The sequence below is a fragment of the Pipistrellus hanaki genome (assembly GCF_964339955.1).
Source record: "Pipistrellus hanaki genome assembly, chromosome: 4".
Classification (NCBI taxonomy): domain Eukaryota; kingdom Metazoa; phylum Chordata; class Mammalia; order Chiroptera; family Vespertilionidae; genus Pipistrellus; species Pipistrellus hanaki.
In genome coordinates this window covers 72,663,857-72,677,258 of record NC_140506.1, presented here as the reverse complement: position 1 = coordinate 72,677,258, position 13,402 = coordinate 72,663,857, and positions in this window count along the sequence as shown.

Genomic DNA, 13,402 nt, shown 5'->3' with positions numbered 1-13,402 from the left:
TTATACTGCCTCCCAACTTGCCTCCTTCCAATTTTTCTGCACACAAATACAAGAAAGCTTATCTTACAGTGCAATCCAGTCCAGGTCACCCCCCTGCTTAAAAGACTTCACTAGGACCCCATCACCAATAATCAAACCTCTGGGGAGGGAGGGTATGTATAGGAGAAGGGAGGGGGGCAAAAAAAATCAATAAAATATATATATATTTTAAATAATAATAATCAAACCTCATTCATCATCTCTGTAATTTTTATCTTTCTGCTCGTCACCCAATTTATTATACACTTAATCTTTTTAAATTGACTTTACCCAAAAATATCCATGAAATCATAGCTTTAGTGTACTGGCTGTATTTTTCCAATGTACATTGAAATAAACTCACTAGTATTAAATGAAACCAGGAGCGTGTAAGTGTGTGTGTGTGTGTGTGTGTGTGTGTGTGTGTGTAGCAGAAACTGACTATGCTCTGCCCATATCCCCTTGTCCTTAACAATTCAGGCCATGCTGGCCTAGCTTATATCTGCTACCACCTGGCTGGCTCTGCCCCCCTGGGGCCAGGCTGACCTGCTGGGGAGGGGACTCAGGAACTCCACATAAAAACAGCTGATACCAACCACCAGTTATCAGCAAACACTTTAGTAGGTTGACAGACAGGTAAGATGGGACCAGTGATGTGCTGGTAAATGTTTAACAACTGGTTCTGTGGGGAAAGCTCTGATTCGTAGGGTTTGCTAATTTCTGTGGTGTAAATACTCCTAACATGGCCAATTTCAAGCTTATGGCCTGATGTTACTGAAAGTGGAGTTGGGGAGAGATGTCCTCCTAGGTCAGTGCAAGCCAGTTTTGGCAAACCCCTGGGTGAAAAAAATAGGGGTCTCTAGGTCCGTAAGTTTTGGGAGATACGAGAAGGGAACACAGTGGTGTTGAGAGGGAGGTTCGAAGATATTTACTAACCTGAAAAGCAGGCGGGTGCAGGAGGAGGGAAGGTCTCTGAGCATGCGGACAAGGGTCCTTCGAATGGGCCATAGCTGAGGAGCTGAGCCCTAAGAAAGCAAGAAGTCCCAGAGCAGAAGGGGACAGGAAGCCCTAACCAGCTGGTTTTCCTGTCTTGCCTGTAGCTAGGTTCCGTTCTTCTCCTTATAGAAATAGTTTCTGCTTGAAAGCCAAGGAAGGATCAGATTCTGCTGATCCACAAAGTCTGGTGGCTAAGGCCCTCACTGAAAAGAGAATTGAAAGGGCAAATGATGCAGCTGCTATAGAAAACAGTTTGACAGTTCCTCAAAATGTTAAGCATAGAATTACCATATGGTCCAGTTAATCATGTCTCTTTTTTTTTTTTTTTACGATTATGATGATGAAAAACATATAACATACAATTTTCCATCTTTTTCCCCCATTATAGTTCACATTCAGTATTATTCTGAATGTGAACTATAATTCAGGCCCAGTGCACCAAATTTGTGCAGGGGGCGAAAGGGGTGTCCCTCAGCCCAGCCTGCACCCTCTCCAATTTGGGACCCCTCGAGGGATGTCTGACTGCCTAAACGTCCAGGAATGCTGGCTCCCAACTGCCTGCCTGCCTACCTGCCTGATTGCTCCTAATCGCTTCTGCCTGCCAGCCTGATCAGCCCCTAACCATTCCCTTGCCAGCCTGATTGGTGCCTAACTGCTCCCCTGCCAACCTGATTGCCCCTAACTTCCCTCTCCTGCTGGCCTGGTCACGCCTAACTGCCCTCCCCTGCCAGCCTGATCTCCCCAGCCTGATTGCCCCTAACCTCCTCCCCTGTTGGCCTAGTTGCCACCAACTGCCTTCCCCTGTGGGTCCAACTGCCCCTAACTTCCCTCCCCTGCAGCCCTAGTCACCCCCAACTGCCCTGCCCTGCTGGCCCAGTTGCCCCTAACTTCCCTCCTTTACCAGCCTGGTCACCCCTAACTGCCCTCCCCTGCCAGCCTGATTGCCCCTAACTGCTCTCCTCTGCTGGCCTGGTCACCCCTAACTGTCCTCCCCTGCAGGTCTGATCACCCCCAACTGCCCTCCCTTGCAGGCCTGGTCACCCTAACTGCCCTTCCCTGCAGGCCTGGACAAATTTTAGCAACTAAAATATTCACTGCTAGTGTATTAGTGGGGAGAAATGGTGTGCCTGTGTGTAAGGTGCATAAGGGAAATGAATGCAATACAATTATAATAATCAGTCATTACTGAACGTTGTAATAATTATGTATAACAGGATATTGTAAAAATTAAGTTATAAAATTTTTATTAAAACGTTTCTTATATACCATTGTATTGGCTGGGCCGCAAAAATATTCATTGTGGGCCGCATGCGGCCCATGGGCCACGAGTTTGACATGCTTGCTTTACAGAGTGGTCCCCCTAATATTTCAAGGACCCCCCTGGCCCATACATAGCTACTACAATATTATGTTTTTCCCTCCATTGACCTCTCTCTGGTCACTCCCCCCCACCCCCCACCCCCAGCCCATGCCTTCACCCCCTAGTGACTGTGTTCATTGGTAATGCTTACATGCATGCATACAAGTCCTTTGGTCGATCTTTTATTCCCCACCCCCACTACCCCACTCTCCCCAGCCTTCCCTCTGAGGTTTGTCAGTTCAATGCGTCTCTGTCTCTGGATCTATTTTTATGTTGTTCACTATATTCCACAAATGAGTGAGAACATGTGGTATTTATCTTTCTCCAATTAAGCACGTCTTTTTATTTTTTGTATTTTGATGATTTAACACTGGGACCTTGCTGACATTCCTGAGACCTCCTCACCTCCCCGCCCCTCCCCCACCCCCCCTCAGGGTTAGCTAATTCCTAAAAATAACAACTCACTGGGCCTTTCACATGCAAACAAATCAACCCAGGGCCAACATCCCAACCACCTCCTTTATGGGCTCTCAATTCCAAGCCACTATTCCGCTGCCCTAATCACCCCATGGCCAGATGCCACCCAACTAGGACAACCTTGCCAATTGTAACACCGAATATGCTGCCTTGCCTATTCCACAGAAAACCTAATAAAGGCTCTGGCCCACACTTTCCTCAGATCCCTGTGCCTCCTGACCAACTCTGGTGCTTCCTCATGTGGCCCTGTATAACGTGCTATACCCGTTTCTAGGGATCTATGATTATAAACGTCTTCCTTCATAACAGGGGTTTTCACGTCTGCATGCCTGATTATAACAAATTCTGGATACCTTTAAAACACCCAGCAATTCTACTTCTAGGAATATACCACTAAGAATTGAGAGCAGGCACTTAAACTAATCCACATACATGCATGTTCATAGCAGCACTATTTACAATAGCAAAAAATGTGTGAACAATCTGTTGATGGCAACAGACTAGATAGAAAATTACAATATATTGGCAAAATAAATTATATGAAGCAATGACATGGCTGAATCTTGAAAACATTGTGCCAAGTGAAAGCAGACTCAAAATGACACACCTATCAAATACTCAGAAAACAAAATCCATTAGAGATAGCAAGCAGATTAGTGGTTGCCAGGGCTGGGGATGGGAGTGACTGTTAATGTGTGTACAGTTTTACTCTGGGGAGATGAAAATGTTTTGAAACTAGACAGAGGTGGTGATTGCACAACATTGTGAATGTACTAAATGTTGCTGAATTGTATGCTTTAAAATGCTTAATTTTATGTTATGTGACTTATACCTCAATTTGTTTAAAAAGAAAATAGTAGCCGAAACCGGTTTGGCTCAGTGGACAGAGCGTCGGTCTGCGGACTGAAGGGTCCCAGGTTCGATTCCGGTCAGGGGCATGTACATTAGTTGCGGGCACATCCCCAGCAGGGGGTGTGCAGGAGATAGCTGGTCAATGTTTCTCTCTCATCGACGTTTCTAAGCTCTCTATCCCTCTTCCTTCCTTTCTGTGGAAAATCAATAAAATATATTTTTAAAAAATTTTTTAAAAATAGTAATATAGAAGTGGGTGAGGTGTAGAGGAAACAAGATTGGCCAGTCATTAATAATTATTAAAGCCATTGCTCAGTGGCTTAAAGTGGACCCATAAATCAGGTCATGGTTTAATTCCCAGTGGGGGCACATGCTGGGGTTGTGGGTTTGATCCTCAGTAGGGAGCATACAGGAGGCAGTAGATCAATTATTCTCTCTCATCAGTAATGTTTCTATTCTTCTCCTCCCTCTTCCTTCTGCTTTCTGAAATAAATGAAAACATATTTTTAAAAAATAGTAATTATTAAAGCTGGTGATGGGTACTTGGGTTTCACTATTCTCTTTTCTTGACTTGCATATCTGTTTAAAATGTTCCTTAACAGCCCGGCTGAAATGGCTCAGTGGTTGAGCTTCAACCTGTGAACAGGGAGGAGGCCACGGTTTGATTCCTGGTCAGGACACATGTCCGGGTTGTGGACTTGATCCCAGTGTGGGGCACGCAGGAGGCAGCCAATCCAGGTTTTTCTCTCATCATTGGTTTCTATGTCTCTTTCCCTCTCCCTCTTTGTGCCAGATGCCAATTCCAGCATGTCATCCTGAATCATCTGGGACGGCTGAAAGGCATTTCCCCAAACCTGAAAAGGATGACTGCTTGCTGCCAGACAGCTCAGAGCATCTTAATCTACATGTTATTGCCTCCTCCTGGCTAAACCCCTGAACAGCCAATCTGACAATGGATTTGTGTAGGAAAGGAAACCCTGGCCTTTGGAGTGTATATCTCTACCTTGCCTAAGGACAAATTGTGTTAATAAAAAGCAAGGGGTCTTGAGATAAAAAGAACTTAGTTCCTTTTAGCTAAGTCTTCTCTGACTCCCCATAATGCCTTTCAAAATTATGTGTCTCTGAACTCTAATTTACACACAGCACCTTCTCCAGATTCCTAAACCCTTCTAGATGCCAGATCAAGACCACTGGCATTATCTCTGAAATCAATAAAAATATAAATGTTCCATAACAGAAAGGTGTGTGTGTGTGTGTGTGTGTGTGTGTGTGTGTGTGTTCAGGAGGGTTTGGTGATAATAAAGACACTGGTATCAGAGGTTTAGGGTAAGATTTGAAAAAATAGTTTCATGAAATCAGAGTGGAAAATTCAATACTTGTAAATTAATCCCCTGTGTGGGGCAGCTGTAAGTCTTCAGGAATGGAGAGTCTGGGTTAGCCTGTGATCCCGGAGAGGGTTCCTAGTGGGGTGTATTACAGAAACTTATTTTTGTATAGTATAGTACTTTATAAAACTTCCACACATATTAACTTATTTATTCCTTTTCACAGGTTTGGGAAGTATGTCTTTTTTAAAATATATATATTTTAAGGAAGGGAGAGGGAGAGTTAGAAACATCAATCAGCTGCCTCCTGCAAACCTCCTACTGGGGATGTGCTTACAACCAAGGTACACGCCCTTGACTGGAATCAAACCCGAGACCCTTCAGTCTGTAGGCCGGTGATCTATCCACCGAGCCAAACCGGTCAGGGCTGGGAAGTAAATCTTATTATCCCTTTAAATTCAGACATTCTGACTCAAAGCTGATGTATCCCTTCCCTCCAGCCCCTCCTCACTGTCCCTGCCCCACCCCACCCACAAACTGTGGAGAATAAATTCCTGTAAAGGGGATTTGACTCTCGTTGCAGTATAATTTAGGGTAATAGCAGTGGCAGCTCTAATAGGGTGGACAGGATGTTTTATATCCTCCAGACACTCTCCACCCTTCTACATTCTTCTTTGCAGAGGATGCCGACCTTTCCCCGCCTGGAGCTCCCCAGCTCTTAGCTTCAGGGGAAGTTGACCCATGGAAGGTACAGGAAGGTGACTCATCCCTCTACTGATACAGATGCTCTCATCAGGCTCAGGAACAATGCCCTCTCCTTTCCTCTTCAGGCCTAGGAGACGTAATGGCTTCAGCCATTCCCAGCCCTGAGGTACTGCACCATCCCTACCTCACCCACACCTTTATAAATAGTCCCTTTAATTAAGTTCCCCTTAAGGGCCCCATTTTGAGGGTGTATGCCATCTGTTTGCTCCAGGGCCTTGCTGCAAATGTCAGAGGCTTAACCCAATGAAAGGTTATTTTTGGCTCATGTCATAATCCAGTATGTGAGTGTGTGTACACACATGTTTACAAACTCCAGGGAGGAGGCAGAGGAAGATGGGTCAGGATGTGCAGAAGAGAAATTATGGGTGGAAGGCAGTCTGTCCAGTCAGACTGAGGTGTCTTTTTGTTCTGGAAGGCCTAGGTTGGCAGCTGGCAACACCACAGAAAGTGACTTCCCAGGTCAGTGTGCACTCACTGTAACGGAAGGCTTGTCAGTCACCAAGAAATAGCATCCTCTTGTCAGCACTGAGCCATGGAAAGGGGGGAGTAATTACCGTAAAGGTGCTAATGCTTGCCCGAAGGAAATAATTTTTATTTCATTATCATTGACTTTAATATATCACTGCATAAGGCAATGTACTAGACTTCTGGGAGGTACAAATGTGATTCAGGTGTAGGGTCGCCCTCAAGATACTTGAAATTTCCTCATATTTAAAATTTATTTTTAAACTAATGCACAATAAAGTTCATTCTTTTTTGGTGCACATTTCTACCAGGTACTTAGTTTTTTTAAATTTGTGGGTTTTTGCAATATTTTTATTGAGATATAATTCACATACCAAAAAATTCACTATTTTAAGTTTTCAGTATCTTCAGTATATGCAACCCTTACTACTACTATAAAACATTTTTATCACCCCAATAAAAAGATACCATACCTGTTAGCACTCATTCCCTATTCCCCTTTTCCTCCAGCCTGTAGAAACCACTAATATATGTTCTGTCTCTATGGATTTGCCTACTGTAGACATTTCATATAAATGGAATCATACAATATGTGCTCCTTTCGGATTTGTTTCACTTAGCATCTTTCCAAGTTCATCCATATTATAGCATGTTCAGCATTTCATTCTCATATGTATACACCACCTTTATCTGTTCACAAGCTGATGGACATTGTTTTGACTTTGGAACTATTACGAATAACGCTGCTATGAACGCTCTGGTGCAAGTTTTTGTGTGGAAATACCTTTTCACTTCTCTTGGGTTGATAAATATAATTTTAAATTGCAGCATGATATTGAATGTAGCTATATCATACTACACTGTAAACACACAACCATTTTACTAACAGTGAAGATAATTTTTGTTTTTTAAAATTGATTTGAGAAAGAGAGAGAGATTTGTTGTCCCACTTATTTATGCATTCATTGGTTGCTTTTGTATGGAGATCGAACCCACAATCTTGGTGCATTGGGACAACACCCCAACTTAGCCACCCAGCCAGGTATAGAGGTAATTTTGAACAACCCAAAAGGATCACTGTAGAAACCAGATGCCAACCAGAAGAGGTGGGAGGAACTGGCATTGCTTCCAAAGGGGAAGGGGGGATAATGTGCTTAGGCAGAAGGCTTACTGCTCTGTACGCCATCCTGTGAGTGTGGAAAAGAGAACTGGAAAAAGATGGCTTGGCAAATGAATGCCACATAAGGCTGCAGTCACATTACCTTGAGGGTTTGCCATCAGGATTTTGGATCTAAAATTCAGCTGTCCCCAAATTAAAGCCTTCCATGTAACTGCGAGCAGCCTCCCAAGACAACCAGGAGGGGGCAGCATTTGCCTTGAGAGGGTACCATTTCTCCACCAGACTCAAGGAACCCTGCACCTAACTGTCCACCAGGGGGCAGTGAGGACATGGCTTTGAGGTTTGAGTGCCGCTAAAAGAAGCTTGAGTAGGGAACTGATAACAAAAGTCATTTTGCACCACTGCCATCCTCACAGGACAGGAAAAACAGAGAGGGAAGAGCTACAAGGAGCCACACTGCAGTCCTCACCCTACCCCCGCCCCTCCAGGGCATTCAATTCCTTCCCCAGACTCGTCCTGGGGTGCAGGTGGGAGTTTGGGGGTATAAATCCAGGGACACCCTCGCTGTCCAAGGTGGGTGGGTAGGTGGCACTGATCCAAGAGCTGTCTTGGCAATGCAAAGTGAGACATTTGGTGCTCATCACCTCCGCAGGCCCTCTGACCCACTGCGGCCTTTTCTTCTGCCCTCCAGACGCCACTATGTAGAGGAGGGGCTAACAAATATTTCTGAGCACTGACTGTGTGCCAGGTTCTATTCTAGGTGCTGGAGAAGGATACAGCAGGTCCCTGCCGTTCGGGAGCTCAGTTTAGTAATAGTGACAGACAGATAAGCAGAGACGCGAGTCGAGATGATATGGAAGTATGGCAAGCGGCACTGAAAGAAGAAATAACAGGAGGGCGATCTGGGAAGGCCCTTCTGAGGAAGCAGCGTCTGAGCTGGAGACCTGATGGCTAAGAAGGAGGCCATCACACTAAGATCCAGAAGAACGTTTCAAAAGAAGGAAGAGCACATTCAAAGGCCCTGGAGTGAGAAAGATTTTGGCTGTTTGAAAATAGAAAGGACATCAGTGTAGTGAGGGAATATATTCACTTCCTATTGCTACACTAACACATTACTACAAATTTAGTGGCTTAAAACAAGACAAGTTGCCCTAGCTGGTTTGGCTCCGTGGACAGAGCGTCAGCCTACAGATTGAAAGGTCCTGGGTTCAATTCTAGTCAAGGGCACATGCCCAGGTTGCAGGCTCGATCCCCAGCAGGGGGCTTGCAGGAGGCAGCAGATCAATGATTCTCTCTCATCACTGATGTCTCTCTCTCTCTCTTTCTCCCTCTCCCTCTCATTTTCTCTCTGAAATCAATAAAAACATATTTTTTAAAACCCCACAAATTACCACTTCACACCCATTAGGATGTCTACTATGAAAAAAAAAATGTGTTGATAAGGATATAGTGAAATTGGCCGAAACCGGTTTGGCTCAGTGGATAGAGCGTCGGCCTGTGGACTGAAAGGTCCCAGGTTCGATTCCGGTCAAGGGCATGTACCTTGGTTGCGGGCACATCCCCAGTGGGGGGTGTGCAGGAGGCAGCTAATTGATGATTCTAACTCTCTATCCCTTTCACTTCCTCTGTAAAACAATCAATAAAATATATATATATATTTTTTAAAAGGATATAGTTAAATTGGAATTGTGCATTGTTGGTGAGAATGTAAAATGATACAGCTGCTCAAAATATTAAAAATAAAAATATCATACGCTGAAACCAGTTTGGCTCCATGGATAGAGCATCAGCCTCTCTCTTCCTCTCTGTAAAAAATCAATAAAATATGTTAATTTTTAAAAAATTAAAATAAATAAATAAATAAAATATCATATGATATAGCAACTTCACTTCTGGATATATACCCAAAGGAATTGAAAACTAAGTCTTAAAGGGATATTTGTACCCCTATGTTCTCAGCAGCATTATGCACAATAGCTAAGGGGTAGAAGCAACCCAAGTATCCATTGGTAGATGCATGGATAAACAAAATGTAATATATCCATACAATGAAAAACTACACAGCCTTAAAAAGGAAGGACATTTTGACACATGCTACAACATAGATGAGCCCTGAGAACATTATGCTACGTAAAATAAGCCAGTCAGAAAAAGACAAATGTTGCATGAATCTTCTTATGTGAGGCACCTAGTCAAAGTCTATGGACAGAAAGTAGAACGGCGGTTTCCAGGGGCTGGGGAGTGTGGAATTGGAAGTTATTGTTTAATGGGCATAGAGTTCCAGTTTTATTAGATGAAAAGTTATAGAAATGGGTGGTGGTGACAGTTGCACAAAATTAATGTAATTATAATAATAGCACTTAACTGCACATTTAAAATGGTTAAGGTGGTAAATGTTACATGTATTTTACTATAATAAAAAGGACTGGAGGAAAAAAACAACTTTATAATCTTTCAGTTCTGGGGTCAGAAGTCCAGAACGGGCTAAAATGTAGGTGTCAGCAGACCTGCTCCTTCTGGAGCTCTAGGGCAGGGCAGGGGTGGGAGCGCCCAGCCCTTGGGCTGTATAAGGTCCACAAAATTATCTGGCCCGGCCCAGCAAAGGCATTAGGGAGGAGTTAATTGTTTGACCAAATATAGCAGGCTCATTTTTAAATTGATAATTTTGTGTGGCCAACAAATGATGCTAGAAATATCCAAATGGCCCTTAGCAGAAAAAAGGTTCCCCACCCCTAGGGGAAAATCAGGTTCCTTGAAACCTTTTCCAGATTCTCATGGTTGCCTCATTCTTTGGCTCACGGCCCCTGCCTCCATCTTCAAAGCATATAGCTCTAATAGCTCCAACCTCCGCTTCTATCATATCACCTTCTCGCCCTCTGACCCTCCTGTCTCCTTCAACGGACACTCAGGATTCCATTGGGCCCACTCAAATAATCCAGGGTAATCTTCCCATTTCAAGACTTCTCAGTTAATCACATCTGCAAAATCCCTTTTTGCTACATTGAGGTTCTGGGGATTAGGACATGGACACCTTTGGGGATTAGGACATGGACATCTTTGGGAGCACGGTGTGTGTGTGTGTGTGTGTGTGTGTGTGTCATTATTTCGTCTCCCATAGGGTGTGCAGAGTGGTAGAAGATGAGCTGAAGAAGGTTAGCAAGGAATTGGACATTTGGGGTTTCCTATTAATTCTAAATTGTAAAACAAGAGTACCTTCTAATTTACTTTTATAAAATAAGCATCCTTTAAAAAATATATTTTGTTGTTTCTAGAGAGGGAGAGAAATATCAATGATGACAGAGAATAATTAATAGGCTGCCTCCTGCACGCCCCACACTGGGGATCGAGCTCACAACGCAGGAATCCTGATCAGGAATCTAGCCATGACCTCCTGGCTCACAGGTCGGCACTCAACCACTGAGCCACGCCGACCGGGCTCTAATTTGCTTTTTAATAAAGTCCCCAGGCTGCTGGGTGAGGAATAGGTTGCAGGTAGAGATGACAGCATTTGCTGACAGATTTGAGCTAGAAATGTCCACACTGGTGTGCGCGCTCCCCAAGAAGTCACTTACACTCCAGCCTCAAAGTCTGGCATGTGGAGAACCGGGCACTCTCCACACAGGAGGATGCCCAGCAGGACTGTAAACAGAGGTGTCTCTGGGTGGCTCCTTTGAGGCTGGAAGTCTCTTTGTGGACCAAGGGCAAAGCAGATAGGATAAAAAATGACCTCATAGTCCCATGGTGCCCATCCCCATGCCCTCCTGCTGAAGGAGCTTCTGTTTTTTCATTCCAGTTCTTCATCCCTATGAGTTTAAGGAAGGTCTTTTGGGTTTTCTAGAGGCATAACTAGAAAAAAATGAGGAGAGGAAGGCAGAATCAAAGAGACAGACAAAATCAGAGACAGGAGACCTCTGGGTGCTCCCTGCATTCGACTTCACAGCCTTTGGCTGTAGGATATGTGTAGTCATCACAACACATTCTGCCAAACCAAATGAGATTATCCTCAACCCTCTGGGAAGTGTATCCTTTAAAGTGTATCCTCCATATGCATCTGTGTTTGTTTAACAGTCTTAGAACTGAAGATCCAAAAAGATTTTAAAAGGCATATAGTTCCACCTTTAACCACTCTTCAACATTCTCATCAAATCACCGGATGGCCTCTGCCTGCACATCCCGGGAAGCCCCTCATTCCATGGATGGCCAACCCAAACCGTCAGACAGTTCTTTCCTAAGCGTGTGTCACCTTGTGCCATTTCCACCATTCTGCCTCAGGGCTCCCCTCCAGAGAAACACAGAATCTATCTACTCCCTCTCCTCTAGCAAAGCCCATTCTGAAAGGAAAGTCTCTTTGTTCCCTTTTTCTCCCCTCCCACCCCCCCCCCCCCAATCCTGGTCACTGTTTGCTGGACACGCTATAGTTTTCCCACGTCTTTTTTCAGAATGTGGGTCTAGAAGTAGACCCAGAACTCCTGGAATGGCCTGACGGGCACAGAGGAATGGGACCACCACCTCCTTACTCTTTCCAAGGCTCAGGCCTCAGTTCCAGCAGCCTCAGCTCCCGCCCACTATTTTCTAGCTGCTCCACCACAATCCTGATTTATATCTTGCATCCTGTTGCGTAAAACCTTAATTTTCATGCCCATGTCATGAGCAGCATCAGTTTACATGTACACAGTATTCATTTAAATACGCCCCACTGCTTTATATTTATGTTTGGAAAATTATGCTCATATTTTAGTACTAAACACAAAAGAAGACTCTCTGGTTCTCTTTCTGATGTTTAAGGAACACAGACACTGATAAAGCTACAGAGAAGGGGCAGAGTAGGGCCTGAGAATGAATCTGAATATCCAGCACAGACTGCGAAGCATTTATTTTTTTCAGTAGTCTGTGTGGCCTCAAGTCAAATTTACAGTCGGAGGCAGGACATGAGAGGGAAATAGAGGGAAAAGGGCAGAACTTGGGAGCCTACCAAGCCCGGTTCAAATCCCAGTACTACCATGTCCCACTTGGGATCTTGGGCAAGTTGCCTCAACTTCTAGAGCATCTGTAATCAGGGAAACAATATTCCAGTGTTCTACCTTAAAAACAGCTGTTCTCTGGCAAATTTGCGTTTCTAATTTCAAGTGCTTGATTATTAAGGTGGCATATTACATTCCTAACACTTCAGTGCCTTCATAGAATCCCTCTTTAGTTCCCGTTCCTGCCTCTCCCACCAGCCAGCCAGCCACGGAAGGCTGCCCCAGCTGTACATTTGGCCAAATCCGGGCCATAGCATAGGTGTCCCGGTCCCCAACCTGTTCCTTAGCAGTGGGAGGACCTGAGTTCTAATCCCACCTTTGCCATTTAACTGAATGACCCAGGACCTCCCCAGACCTCAGTTTCCTCATCCCTATAACCGGGATAAACACATGTAACGGGGGTGTATGGAGAGGGGGGGGGGGAGGGAGGGAGAGAAAGCGGGGGAAGGAAGGTAGGAAGAGAAAGAGGGAGAAGGGGGAGGGAGGGAGGAAGGGAAAGAGGGAGAGGGGGAGGGAGGGAGGGAGGAAGGGAAAGAGGGAGAGGGGGGAGGGAGGAAGGGAAAGAGGGAGAGGGGGGAGGGAGGAAGGAAGGGAAACAGGGAGAAGGGGGAGGGAGGGAGGAAGGGAAAGAGGGAGAGGAGGGAGGAAGGAAGGGAATGAGGGAGAAGGGGGAGGGAGGAAGGAAGGGAAAGAGGGAGAAGGGGGAGGGAGGAAGGAAGGGAAAGAGGGAGAGGGGGGAGGGAGAGAAATGTTCTGTAAAGCACCAGGGACAATAGTCATTTGGTACCTAGAGCGGAGATGAAACACAAATCACCATTCGGAGGAAGAAGGTGCAGGCAGGACTCCCCACTGCGTATGCGTGTGGGAGGCTGGTCCCCGTAACCGGATTGGGCAGCTCGAGGTGGGCGGGGCCTGTGGGAGGCGGAGCTTCCGGCCGCCTGCCCCGCTGTTGCCGGGGTGACAGCCACCGGGGGCGGAAGGAGCCAGCGGTGGCGCACTGCAG